Source organism: Schistocerca piceifrons, chromosome 4, assembly GCF_021461385.2.
Source record: "Schistocerca piceifrons isolate TAMUIC-IGC-003096 chromosome 4, iqSchPice1.1, whole genome shotgun sequence".
NCBI lineage: Eukaryota > Metazoa > Arthropoda > Insecta > Orthoptera > Acrididae > Schistocerca > Schistocerca piceifrons.
In genome coordinates this window covers 774,056,568-774,070,997 of record NC_060141.1, presented here as the reverse complement: position 1 = coordinate 774,070,997, position 14,430 = coordinate 774,056,568, and positions in this window count along the sequence as shown.

Genomic DNA, 14,430 nt, shown 5'->3' with positions numbered 1-14,430 from the left:
AATGTCACAAGTCTGAAAGTAGTAGGAAACCTAGAAAATTTGTAAAAGAAAATTCTAAAGCTAGATCTAGATACAGTGTGGTTCATTGACATAAAACGCACTAAAGAAGATAATGATTTCTCGTCAGACGAATGTAGAATAATATCAACAGCAATAGAAATTTACAAAACAGGAGAAGGAGTCGTTATGAGATGGAAAATAGGGTAGAAACTGAGGCTTTGTGAACAGTGATGAGGTTTTCTCATCAGACTCGACTGCAAACGAACGTTAATACAGATAGTTCAAGTATACTTGTTGATGTTGCTACCGGAAGATGAATACAAAGAGAAACTATACGAGTATAATGAATAATTCGGAATGTAAAAGGAAACGCAAGTCTAATAGCAGTGGGGGAGTGAAACGTGGGTCTAAGAGTAACGGGAGAACATGCACTTGGTACTAGGAATGAGAGAGAATAGGTTGAGTTCTACTATAAATTTCAGATGGTAACAGCGAATACTCTGTTCAAGAATCTAAAATCAAAAGAGGAGGAGGTATGCTCGGGACAGATCAGGCAACACGGCAAGATTCTAGATGGATTGTATCATAGCAGACAGAGATGCCAAAATCAGATATTGGATTGGAAGGCGTTGCCATAAGCAGACAAAGACTCAGAACATAATTTAATAGTGATGAAGAATAGATTGATCTTTACGAGAATACTGAAGAAACAGTGTGGGAGGAAGTGGGACACTGAAGCATTGAGGAATGATGAGAAGCGTTTGAAGTTCGCTAATGATGTGGATCCTGCGGCAAAGAATACCACAGTAGGCAGTTCAGTCGAAGAGGAGAGTACGTAGCTAAAAAGAGCTATGACAGATGTTGGAATGTCAAACATAGATGCAGAGAAGATAACTGCTAAGAAAGCTTGGGTATAAGAAAAAATACTTCATTTGATCGACGAAAGAAGGAAGTAGAAGGACGTTCAGAGAAAGACAGTAATGCAGTAAGATAAATGACTTGGGAATGAAATAAATATAAAGTTCAGGGTAGCCGAGGCACATGGCAGCGGCTAACATGCCAAAAAATTGACAGAAAAGGATAGTCGGAAGGACTGACTCAGAACACAAAGAGATCTAAGCTGCCTTTGATGAAATTAAAACAATGGGTTGTAACACCAAGTTTGCAGTAGGAATTGCACTGTTCCATGCACAGAAAGAGCGGGTTGATGAAAAGAGTACATCGAAGGCCACTATATCGTGAAGGCCTGATGACTTGATAGAAGATGAGATTGGAGGCGATAAGGAAGGTAGGGGATCCAGAATTAGAATTTAAAAGAATTATGGAACACTTGAGTTCAAATAAGGCCAAGTGGGTAGAATGCCATCGGAATTTGGAAAATGACTGGGGAAAATGGCAGCCAAACGATTATTCAAGTTGTAATGTAGAATCTATACGAATCGCATCGTTCCACCAGACTTTCGGCAATTTGTGATCCATACAAATATGAAGACAGCAACGGAAAATAAGGGCGTAAAATATACTACGATTAGCGTAACATCACATATATCGACGATTCTGACAAGAATATTGTGAAAGGGAGTGAAAAAAGAAAAATTGAGGATGTGACAGATGACTATCATTTTGACTTTAGGCAAGATAAAGGCACCAGAGAGGGAGTTTTGACATTGTGCTTGGTTATGGAAACAAGACTCATTGTTTTTATCGAACTAGAAAAGCGTTTGACAATGTAAAATGGTACTATATGTTCGAAATTATGAGAAAAATAGGAGTAAGCTAAGGAAATGACGGTGATATGTGCTTATAGTGAGTAGAAGAATCAAGAGGGAACCAATTGCGGGAGGGTGTACCACGGGGATGCAGTTTTTGTCCTCTACTGCTCAATCATTGTAGTGAACAAGAATGACGGAAATAAAAGGAAGGTTCAAGAGCGGGATTAAAATCTGGTCGGAAGGATATCAATGATGAGATTCGCCCATTGACATTGCATTTGTGAAAGTTAAGAAGAATTACCACATTTGGTGAATAGAATGAACATTCTAATGAATACACAATATAGATTGCGAGCACAGTGGGAAAAGACAAAAGTAATTGGAAGTAAGAGAAATGTGAATAGCGACAAAACTAACATCAAAACTGGCAGTCACGAAGTAGATGAACTACGAAATTCTTATACCTTTGAAGCAAAGTAACGTATGACGAACTAGGTGAAGATGACATAAAAAGCAGACTAGCACAGGCAAACTGGGCATTCCTGTTCAATAGAAGTCTACTGATATCAAATACAGGCCTTAATTTGAGGAAGAAATTTCTGAAAATGTGCTTTTGGAGCACAGCGTTTCAAGGCAGTGACTCATGGGCAGTGGGAAATCCGGGACAGAAGAAAATCCGAGCGTTTGAGATGTGGCGTAACAAAAGACAAGGAATGAGGAGGGTATCCGAAGAAGCGATCAAGAAAGGAATATATGGTGAATAGTCCCAAGAAGAAGGACAGGATATAAGACATGTGTTCAGGCATCAGGGAAAAATGTCGATGGTACTAGAGGGGAGAGTAGAGAGGAAGAACTGTAGGAAAAGACAGAGATGGGAATACATTCAGAATATAAATGAGGACGCTGAGTGCAACTGTTACTCAGAGATGAAGATATTCGTGCAGGAGAGTAATTTGTGGCGTACTGCTACACGACTGTCAGAAAACTGATGACTCAAAAAAAATTTATAAATGTAGCTGTGGATGATGAAACAGCAACGAAATTATTCAGGGAACCATGCAGCCATTTGCTTCAAGTCCGTAGTCTGGGTCAGGTTCCCTGGGCGAGAATTTTGTCCACGTCCTCCAAACGATGATGGGAAGGAAAGAGAGAGACGACGAATTTTTGGATTTAACTTTAAGTTGGCTTGCAGCATCGATGTCTTCAGATACGGAGCTGGAACTGGACAGGCACCAGTCCGTTGCCTGTACCTGTAAGTCACCTAAGGAAATTCGAGGAAAGCGATGAGCAAGTAAAGCTGGCCATTAGGGAGGGAGTCAGAACGCTGTTCCTCCAGAGTAGTAGTACCTTTCCCTAACCACGGCTTGGCCACAACGGAACTCAGGAGGCGAAACGATACTTCGTCGCTGCTGTTCCTTTCCCTCGGTACAGGAAAAGAAGGAGACAATTAAGGGGACTTCATATTATCAGGTGCTTCTTCAAACAACTGCTATTAATTTTTTGTTGTGTGTTATTGCACCTGTCATCTCCACAGCGTTTTTTTACAGCACTGTGGGTCCAAAATTTTGCATCAGGACACCGAATCCCTCGTTTGGCCTTTACAAGGCGATCTCAGATACCTTCACGTTATCCGAACTTCTTACGAAACTAAAACATACACGGCTTTCTTTTTTGCACCAGCAGCGTTTCTTGCATGTTAATTTGACAAGTGTACACGCTTTGTTCAATATATTACAAGTTCTTCAAATTGAGGCGTCTACGTGAGTCATCAGTGGGGGTAACGGCAACAGGTAAAACCACTTGTGTGATTGTTTTCTGTATTCACATACACCATCTCGCAGTCAATCCATGCAGGTGACAGGTAGATTTACTTACGGTGAACGATGCACTCAGTGTGGTCAGCTTTTCTAACCCAAATGCAGACATACGGGCCATCTTTGCAGATATCTGATTCGTGCGTTGAGTATCTGTCACAGAGAAGCCAGTGCACAAGCTCCTGCGAGAAACTCAATAGATGTGGCAGGAATGTAAGCAAAGAAAAACCAAGGTAAAATTTCCAGTTGGAACAACGAATAGATGGTCTCGTCCAGTGTTGAAGAAGGCAGTATAGTGCGTACAACATTAGAATCCATTAGCATCCGATTACAGAGAGAGTGGTGCAGATTTTTCCTACATTGAACTGACTACACATGTAATGGTATTCCACCGGTGTGTCAAACTCAAGGACGAAAGTACACTACTGGCCACTAAAATTGCTACACCAAGAAGATACACAAATGATAAACGGGTATTCATTGGACAAATATATTATACTACAACTGACATTTGATTAAATTTTCACCTCTGCCCGTAAGAACGGCCTTGATAAGCCTGGGCATTGAGTCAAACACAGTTTGGATGGCGTGTACAGGTACAGCTGCCCATGCAGCTTCAACACGATACCACAGTTCATCAACAGTAGTAACTGGCGTATTGTGACGAGCCAGTTGCTCGGCCACCATTTACCAGACGTTCTCAGTTGGTGAGAGATCTGGGGAATGTGCTGGACAGGGCAGCAGTCGAACATTTTCCGTATCCAGAAAGGCCTGTACAGGACCTGCAACTTGCGGTCGTGCATTATCCTGCTGAAATGTAGGGTTTCGCAGGGTTCGAATGAAGGGTAGATGCACGGGTCGTAACACATCAGAAATGTAGCGTCCACTGTTCAAAGAGCAGTCAATGCGAACAAGAGGTGACCGAGACGTGTAACCAGTAACGCAGTGTGATACGCCAGTATGGCGATGACGAATACACACTTCCAATGTGTGTTTACCGCGATGTCGCCAAACACGGATGCGACCATCATGGTGCTGTAAACAAAACCTGGATTCATCAGAAAAAAATTACGTTCTGCCATTCGTGCACCCAGGTTCGTCACTGAATACACCATCGCAGGCACTCCTGTCTGTGATGCAGCGTCAAGGCCAAGCGCAGCCACGGTCTCCGAGCTGATAGTCCATGCTGCTGCAAACGCCGTCGTACTGTTCGTGCAGATGGTTGTTGTCTAGCAAACATCCCCATCTGTTGACTCAAGGATCGAGACCTGGCTCACGATATGTTACAGCCATGCGGATAAGATGCCTGTCATCTCGACTGCTAGTGATACGAGGCCGTTGGGATCGAGCACGGCGTTCCGTATTACCCTCCTGACCCCACCGATTCCATATTCTGCTAACAGTCATTGGATCTCGACCAAAGCGAACAGCAATATCGCGGTACGTTAAACCGCAATCGCGACAGGCTACAATCCGACCTTTATCAAAGTCGGAATCGTGATGGTATGCATTTCTCCTCTATACACGAGGCATCACAACAACGTTTCACCAGGCAACGCCGGTCAACTGCTGTTTGTTTATGAGAAATCGGTTGGAAACTTTCCTCATGTCAGCACGTTGTATGTGTCCCCACCGGCTCCAGCCTTGTGTGAATGCTCTGAAAAGCTTATCATTTGCATATCACATCATCCTCTTCCCGTCGGTTAAATTTCGCGTCTGTAGCACGTCTTCTTCATGGTGTAGCAATTTTAATGGCCAGTAGCGTAACTTGGCATGATGTGTCGCTGTGAAGTAACATACATCAATGTAATTTCTACCAAACATTGAAAGAATTGCTACAGTATAGTACCGTTGAATAAAGTATGCAATGTGACGAACGGAAATGACACGCTTATTAAACGATAATAATTATGCTGAAGTCGCCGCCTTTCACGCAAGGCCCCTGGACATTACGAAAGGTGGGGCATGGTTCTTAATGCGGTGTGTGAGCACTACGGACAGCATTGCATACTTTGCAACATGCCTCGTCCTGGCCACAGCGTTGATAACGAGTCCTTCAAATAGCGCGTTCCACTCTTGCACCAGTGCGGTTGACAACTGCTGTATGTTTGCTGCTGCATGTGGACCTACTGCAGTACGTCTCCCCACCGTATCCTACGAGGTGCACTCAAGTTCTAAGGCCTCCGATTTTTTTTCTCCGGACTGGAAAGAGATAGAGACATGCGCATTGTTTTAAAATGAGGCCGCGGTCATTCTCAATACGTCCCAGAGATGGCAGCACCATATGGCAGATGGAATTTTACCGCCAGCGGCGAGAATGAGAACTGTTTTAAATACTTAAAATGGCGACATTTTCCTTACTTGAACAGCGTACAATCATTCGTTTTCTGAATTTGCGTGGTGTGAAACCAATTGAAATCCATCGACAGTTGAAGGAGACATGTGGTGATGGAGTTATGGATGTGTCGAAAGTGCGTTCGTGGGTGCGACAGTTAAATGAAGGCAGAACATTGTGTGACAACAAACCGAAACAACCTTGGGCTCGCACAAGCCGGTCTGACGGCATGATCGAGAAAGTGGAGAGAATTGTATTGGGGGATTGTCGAATGACTGTTGAACAGATCGCCTCCAGAGTTGGCATTTCTGTGGGTTCTGTGCACACAGTCCTGCATGACGACCTGAAAATGCGAAAAGTGTCGTCCAGGTGGGTGCCACGAATGCTGACGGACGACCACATGGCTGCCCACGTGGCATGTTGCCAAGCAATGTTGACGTACAACGACAGCATGAATGGGACTTTCTTTTCGTCGGTTGTGACAATGGATGAGACGTGGATGCCATTTTTCAATCCAGAAACAAAGCGCCAGTCAGCTCAATGGAAGCACACAGATTCACCGCCACCAAAAAAATTTCGGGTGACCGCCAGTGCTGAAAAAATGATGGTGTCCATGTTCTGGGACAGCGAGGGCGTAATCCTTACCCATTGCGTTCCAAAGGGCACTACGATAACAGGTGCATCCTACGAAAATGTTTTGAAGAACAAATTCCTTCCTGCACTGCAACAAAAGCGTCCGGGAAGGGCTGCGCGTGTTCTGTTTCACCAAGACAACGCACCCGCTCATTGAGCTAACGTTACGCAACAGTTTCTTCGTGATAACAACTTTGAAGTGATTCCTCATGCTCCCTACTCACATGACCTGGCTCCTAGTGACTTTTGGCTTTTTCCAACAATGAAAGACACTCTCCGTGGCCGTACATTCACCAGCCGTGCTGCTATTGCCTCAGCGATTTTCCAGTGGTCAAAACAGACACCTAAAGAAGCCTTCGCCGCTGCCATGGAATCATGGCACAGCGTTGTGAAAAATGTGTACGTCTGCAGGGCGATTACATCGAGAAGTAACGCCAGTTTCATCGATTTCGGGTGAGTAGTTAATTAGAAAAAAAAAATCGGAGGCCTTAGAACTTGAATGCACCACGTACATGCGTTAGATGGTATTTAAGTTGGAGTAACGTTCGTGTCAGTTCATTCGCCGAATACCCTCTCATTGCAAAAGCAGCTCCTCCACCAGTGCTATTCGACGCTGTTCGCGCACTGTAATCCGTAAAAATGAAGTCAAGACCGAATGCAACCGTCAAACGAAGCATGTGGGGAAGGAATACCTTGTCACATTAATGTCAACTGGTGGCCGTACCGTATTCACAGAATATGATGTGAGCCGTGAACTGCTCGTGTTTATGCCATTTATTGTTTGTCATCTTCTATTACGGTACTGCCGGCTAGTTTTCTTATTACGTTTACTGGTGGCACTCACTTCCTGCCTTACTTTCCCGTGAGCGGCAGCAGCAGCGCATATCGATAAGTGCACTGTCGTACCATCTCTGGAGTGACCGATAGTATTTCCGGGTCGTCGTGTGTCTGGCAGTCAGTTCTGGACGGACCAGCAGTGCAGTCGGGACGCAGCAGCAGCGAAGTCGGGGACGGAGCGCCGGTGTGGCACCGACAGCCAGTACTCGCCGACCGCTGGAGACACACATTGTATCCTGTTTGGAATTTTCGCCTTGTTTTTTAATACGTTCATTAATTTGTAGCAACAATGCCACAACTTGATCCATGCCAAAAGTACCTACTCTATTCTCTGTGCTGTCTGATGGTGTATGTGCATTTGTCACGTTTTCTATTACCATTTGGTCATTCTGTAATTCTTGAAAGGGTTTGCCAAACGGATGTGCACTGTTAGTTACTACCTCGGAATCAAATAAATCTGTCGTACTTTGAGTACACTGTTCATTTTCGTTAGAAAAATTTGTCTGTTCATTACAGAAATTTTGCAAACCGGGTGTGTTAAACTGGGCAGCGTTCATTGTAACAGAATGTGCCGTGTCATCAATTGTCGTGAAATTAACAGGCGACGCAATCGAATTTGTTTGCTCATCACTAGGATAAAAATCAATATTACTGGTCGGTACGCTCTGATTGTCTGCTAATGGAGGATTGTCATCATTACATTGCATGTCGCAAGTACTATCGGTCAAACTATTCGAGTCGGCTGTTTCACTCATTGCACATCGCGATGTACTGTTAACAGTTTTTCGCGGCATTTTTCACAAATCAAAATAATTCACAAATGAAACAAAGACAATGCAAAATGCAACAAACACAATTACAACAGAGAGCAAAAAATTGCCGATGATCTGTAAAACAAAGAGCGACAAATTAGTAAATGCGTTGCGCCAGATGGAAACTACGTTGAAGGAAATAAGAGCAGATATATGACTACTTCTCAGAAGATTCACAAAGAAATACGATCCTGGACGGATTTCGCAAAGTGTAACCTCCCCACAGAAAATGTTAATGACAAATGGACCAAGTGTAACCTCCCCACAAAATAATTTATATATAAAAATACGAACCATGCGTAAACTCCCCCACAAAATAATAATTACATGAATTTTTCTTAAAATTGTAACCTCTGAACAAAATTGGCTCCGATTTATAGTCTGTGCGCAGAAATGCATTCACATTTAATGTTACCACAAAATTCTATTCTCATTTTATGCCAAATTCGAAACAGAAAAATTCGTAAACACCAAAATAATAAAAAAAAAATTGTAACCTGATGAATTTTACGAGGACTGCAGCGCTGGCCTTCGGCCCTGTATTCTGAATAAAAAAAGAAAAAATTCTTACCTCAATAAAACTGCAATTATATGTGCTCTTAATTAGTCATTTTTCGACACAGCTTCGTGCAATGCTGGCGTATTTTTTTTTTATTCTTGGATGCAATGATAATGCATTGGAAAAATTCTTTAAATTGAAATGAATGTTTTTATTTAAAAGAGTTGCTTTATATTATAAAAATTATTATTGGGGCATTTTTTTGAACAAATTAAATTACAATTAACATACATTATTAAATATGCGCAAGGCTACTTCTTTATCTTCTACAACGATACTCATCCTACAGAATCCTGACCAGAGTCGCGAGCAGAGCACACAGCCGACGCATGCCGACTCCCGCAGACTCAGACTACCACAGACTACTACCGACTCGCTACTGTCCACTCGCGCAGACAAGCGCAGACTAGCGACAAGCAACAACTAACGATAAACTACTCTCTGGTCAGAGATTCTGTCATGCCTCGCCCATCGCCGGCAAAGCATACGTCTTACAACATGTACTGTCGTCTCATAGGTCGACGTATATTTGGTCCATTCACCGTTTCCGGGCCTGGGCAGTTCATAGGTTGGCGTGAGCAGCGAGGAAGTCTCCGTCGCGCGTGTCTGGCCGGCGCCGCTGGCAGGGTTCAAATGGCTCTGAGCACTATAGGACTAAACTTCTGAGGTCATCAGTCTCCTATAACTTACAATTACTTAAACCTAACCAACCTAAGGGCATCACACACATCAATGCCCGATGCAGGATTCGAACCTGCGACCGTAGCGGTCGCGCGGTTCCAGTCTGTAGCGCCTAGAACCGCTCGTCCACAGCGGCCGGCGCTGACAAGGTCCACGCGCGGTCGGAGTGTGAGGGGCTCTTCCCTTTGCTACAAGGCCCGTAGCTCACCGATCCCGCACGCGAAACTTGACTCTTCACTCATTCCACCAGCCAGCACCAACTGTTCCCATTGTGTCGTTTGGATTTCGTTGTGGGCTGTTGGAAAATCCTGTCGCTTGGTCCGTTGACTGTCTGTCGGTTGGGTTATCGTCGGATCGACAGTGGTTGGCCCGACTGCCTGTCTCACCTAAGGAAGCGTTAGTGTTTGAATTTCAGGCCGACCCTCGGAACTTGTAGTGTAACGACGTAAGTTTCATATAAATGATTTTCCTTCGATATATGACCATGTGCAGACTTCGTCACCTACGTCAGTTACAACCCACTTCAAAATTATTTATATTCTTTTTGAATTGTCTCAGAATGGTTCTTGAACGAAACTGTAAAACATCATTTGAGTCGTATGCGCAGAATTACGTCACCCGGGCCAATTGGTTTGCGTAAACTTTTCAATTTTAGACGTCGTTTGTTTTCTCTTCAGAAATTATATTGATACACGTTATCTGATTTAATCGATAATAGAACCACATTGAATTAACTTTTTGAGATTCAAAGTCGCGATGAACGCTGTCAAAATCCAATAATTTTGTCAAATATATTATTAATTCATTCACATAATTCTTCATAAATAAATCTTCGGAACACGTATTTCAACTTTAGTAGCATCCACTAGTTTATTATCTTCCTACATACAGACGTGAACCTGAGCCTTGACAAGACAAAACTAACATTTTCAATAAGATTAAACTTCCTATGATATCATTGTTGTACAAAACATTCCAAATTCTCATTTATTTGATTTTTAGAAGCACGACGCAACAACTCGGTTTCAGGATCTTCTGTTGCTCTTTGCCTGTCGACCCGCGACGTATTGTGGCCAGCAATTTTCTCTCTGGTCCCGGCAGCGAAGATGCTGCCTCCGTTCGTTGCGCCGCCCTCTCCGTACATGAAACATAAAAAAATACAAAAACTTTAGACAATTCACAACCGTTACAAATATTACAAAAATACATAAACAAAACTAAATTAAACTTATATTCACCTGCAAACTGGGCTGACACTGGTGGATGGGTGACGCTTCAATTTCGTCCCACTACAAACTCCTCAGCGTCCTTGGATGTACTGCTTCTTCTTGTTTGTTCTTGTTGTTTGTACTTGTATGGCTTCTAGCCGATTGTTAGATTAAGGTTGTTTTGCCCTTAAGGCGTAAGATTCTTTAGGCCTTCAGGGTAATTTAGAGAAATGTTTCACGTAAGACCTTTGGCATTTTAAAGGTTTTAATGTTTTTAAATTTTAAGTGTTGGGCCTTCAGCATATTTTGGGTTTGAATTGTTTTGCTCTTAAGGCCTTCAGCCTAAATTAAAGAATTGTTTCACGTAAGGCCTTTGGTATTTTTAAAATAATAATGGTATGGAGTTTTAAGTGTTAGGCCTTCGGCCGATTTGAATTTAACTTGTTTGCTCTTGAAATGTCTGATTCTCTGGGCCTTCGGCCTAACTAAAGAACTGTTTTAAGATAAGGCTTTGCCTTTTAAATTTCTGTTTTCCTTTAGGTTTGCCTAATTAAGAACTGTTTTACGTAAGACCTTATTAATTTTTTTAAAAAATAATGTTGTTTAGCCTTAAGTGCTTGGCTTTCAGCCGATTTAGAATTCAAATTGTTTGCTCAGAAAAATCTCAGATTTTTTGTGCCTTCAGCGTAAATAAAGAACTGTGGTAAGATAAGGCTTGCCTTTAAAATTTCTGATTATGCTTGCGTTTTATTGGCCTTCAGCCGTTTTTAAATTAAAATGGCTTTCAGTCGGGATTTATGTCCCAAAGATTAAAGCTGTGTGTTTAAAAAAATTGTTTTTGGGCTCTTGTAATGTTTAATCAAATAATAAAGTTGTATGTTCGAGTGTAATTGACGGCCCTTATTTTGGCCCCTTCCCACAATTTGAACTACCTGTCCTACCCCGCGGATTAAGCTGGGCGTTTCAGGAGGTGAGTACGCTCAGGAAAAATTACGCCTTCCCGCATCTTAAAACCTGAATCAACAAAACGATCATATTTGACGATGTTCCTGGGAGCATTACCTGTTCCAACCGTTTGCTATGTGGGGTTACGTCCAGTATTGTCTATTGGAACTACAAGATTTCGGCGAATTGACTGGCCTGACCGTTGCTCCGAATGGCTTTGAGCACTATGGGACTTAACTTCTAAGGTCATCAGTCCACTAGAACTTAGAACTACTTAAACCTAACTAATCTAAAGATTTCACACACATCCATGCCCGAGGCAGGATTCGAACCTGCCACCATGGCGGTCGCGCGGTTCCAGACTGTAGCGCCTAAAACCGCTCGGCCACCCCCGTTGCTCCGACTTAGAACCATTCGAGCGCGTGTGAGATGCTTGAGAGAGACGTATCAGTCGAGTACAGCGTTCCTATATCTGGGAGTGAGGCGACGCGGTCGGCTTATCATGATATTTCGCGAGGATACGCTGAACCACGTGACAGTATAAGCACAAATGTCTTGAAGTCGTTCACAGAGCGAGCGTTTAGTGCACTTGTTTAGTTTAGTGTAAAGTCCGCTCGGGTACCTGGTAGCAGCCATTGGAAGCCAAGTGCAACAATATCGTGGTTGGGTTGTATTGCAGCAAGTCCACATGTACCAACTAACATCTCACAGTGGTCAACAGCAATGATAGAGAAATGCAGTGTCGTACCACAATCACTCATTACCAGCCTATGACCAGCGTAAGAGCATGCAGTGCTGGCTTTGGTGATCACACACGCTATTAAGAACCATGTCTTGCCTTCGTAATGTCCAGGGCACCATCGTAAATAGCTATAACTTCAGTGTAATTATTGTCTTTGAATAAAAGAGTAATTTCTATTCGCCTCAATGAGTGTTTCATTCAGTTAAATTCTTTACTACAGTGCATCAGCTAGCTCTCTTTAGGCATGGTCCGAGTCTCATCTAACTTTGTTACATACTCTCCTTCTTCCGTTTTGCTCACTAGTGTACTACGAAGAGGCATCAAATGGGGCAATATGTAAAATCAGTATTAGGAAAGGTGAACTAAAGTCCTAGATTCGTTGGAAGAGATCCTGGATGTACGGTATATCTGTAAAGGAAATCGCATGCATTACGTAAGCGCGACCAATTACAGTTGACTGTCAAGTAGGAGTTACTAAACGTCGAACGAATTCAGACACTCAGTGCTGTGATCGATAACGTCCATACAGCGTATACGACAGTTTAAATGAAACGCTCGAGGAATTTATAGAGGAATCTAGAAGAAAAACGACGTAGTTCTGGAGAAAACATGTAGAATAAATTTGGAGACTTGCCATCCGAAGAAGAACGTGAGATCGTTTTTTTGTCACCATAGTGTATCTCGGGTAGAAATAATGAGGATAAGATAAGAGAGACTGGGGCGAGTAGCGAGGAGCAGAGGTAGTAGTTTTCTCCTCACTCACCACGGAAATGGATTACATCAGACTGTCGTTAACATCGGTACGAAGAATCGCCTTCCATGCATAATGTCCGTTGGTTTGCGCAGCAAATAAGTAGATGTAGATTCATCAGAACGTGGCTAAAACTAACTTACGGCTTCGCAAAATGAGATATTTATTGTCCATCGCCCTTACACACTATAAAATTTTACACGCCACCCGCTAATAGCTGCCTTTGCCGTTAATGTTTCATATTTGGAAACGCTGTTCATCTATTCTATACACTATAACAAGTAACGAACGCGTAGCTATTCTGAAGCCTTAAAATAGCGCGGGTAATGCACTAAACCTAATTAATACCATGCCGTGCATGGTGTGCTAATGAGGAGGGATCTACATTTGGCCTAATGTGTACTCAGTGCCCGATGTTGTTATTTAGTAATGACCAGATTAAAACGGAGGCTATCCAGGAACTTTCGACATATGTGATAATAAGCGAGTTTCCGTTTACATTACGTATTACGGGCGAACCACGCAGTTTATTGTGTTAGAGTCGAGACCATCAGAAACCGAATTACTGCGGGAGTCTGCTGTCCTCCTCATTATATTTCATGACAAATATAGCGAATTCGTGCGCAACAGCTACGCTGAATACAGTATGAAAACTACGTGCCCGCCAACCTATCGCCGACAATACCTACCGCGCTTATACCACATTCTCGGTTTCCTGCGACCAAATCGAAATGCTAGCATTCCGGGTTTGTGTGCAGAACGTGACATAAAGCCTATATGTTAGAGATTTGTCTGTAAATAATCCCCGTTGTCCATGAAGGTCATTACAAAGTTAAAAGCAAAGAGTATTTCGTACTGATCGTGATATTACTAATTTCTTATTAGGACTAAAAAGAGTAGAGAGTATTAGTTATTATGAACAGTGGTGCAGAGTAGAATTTCAGATAATTTTTCTTTATTACCATCAAATATTAATACTGTTTCAGAATTTCAGAATCCTATATGCCCACAGTTTCGCCTCTTACCACCAAATGAGAAAGACCACAACATATTCAGCAGTGCTTTACATTCCAGGCGCATATCTGACAGCAACGTCTAGTTCAGTGGAGTAAGTATTATCCTCCTCGTATTGTAATACACAGTGTCTGAAAGACACTCATCCGGCCTGTTACTTGAATAAAGACAGAAAATCTGGATGAATTTTAACCAACATATCAGTTCATAAGGCTTACATAGGCACGAATTGTAGGTTGACAGTTCATACGAGGGCCACTCCAAAACAAATGCACACTATTTTTTGTAAGAATACTGTTTTCATTCTGCATGTGTGAAAGTTTTACAGTGTGTAGATACATCCTTCCCGCTTGTTTTCAAACTTAGTTCAACCTGTTCCCGTGAGTG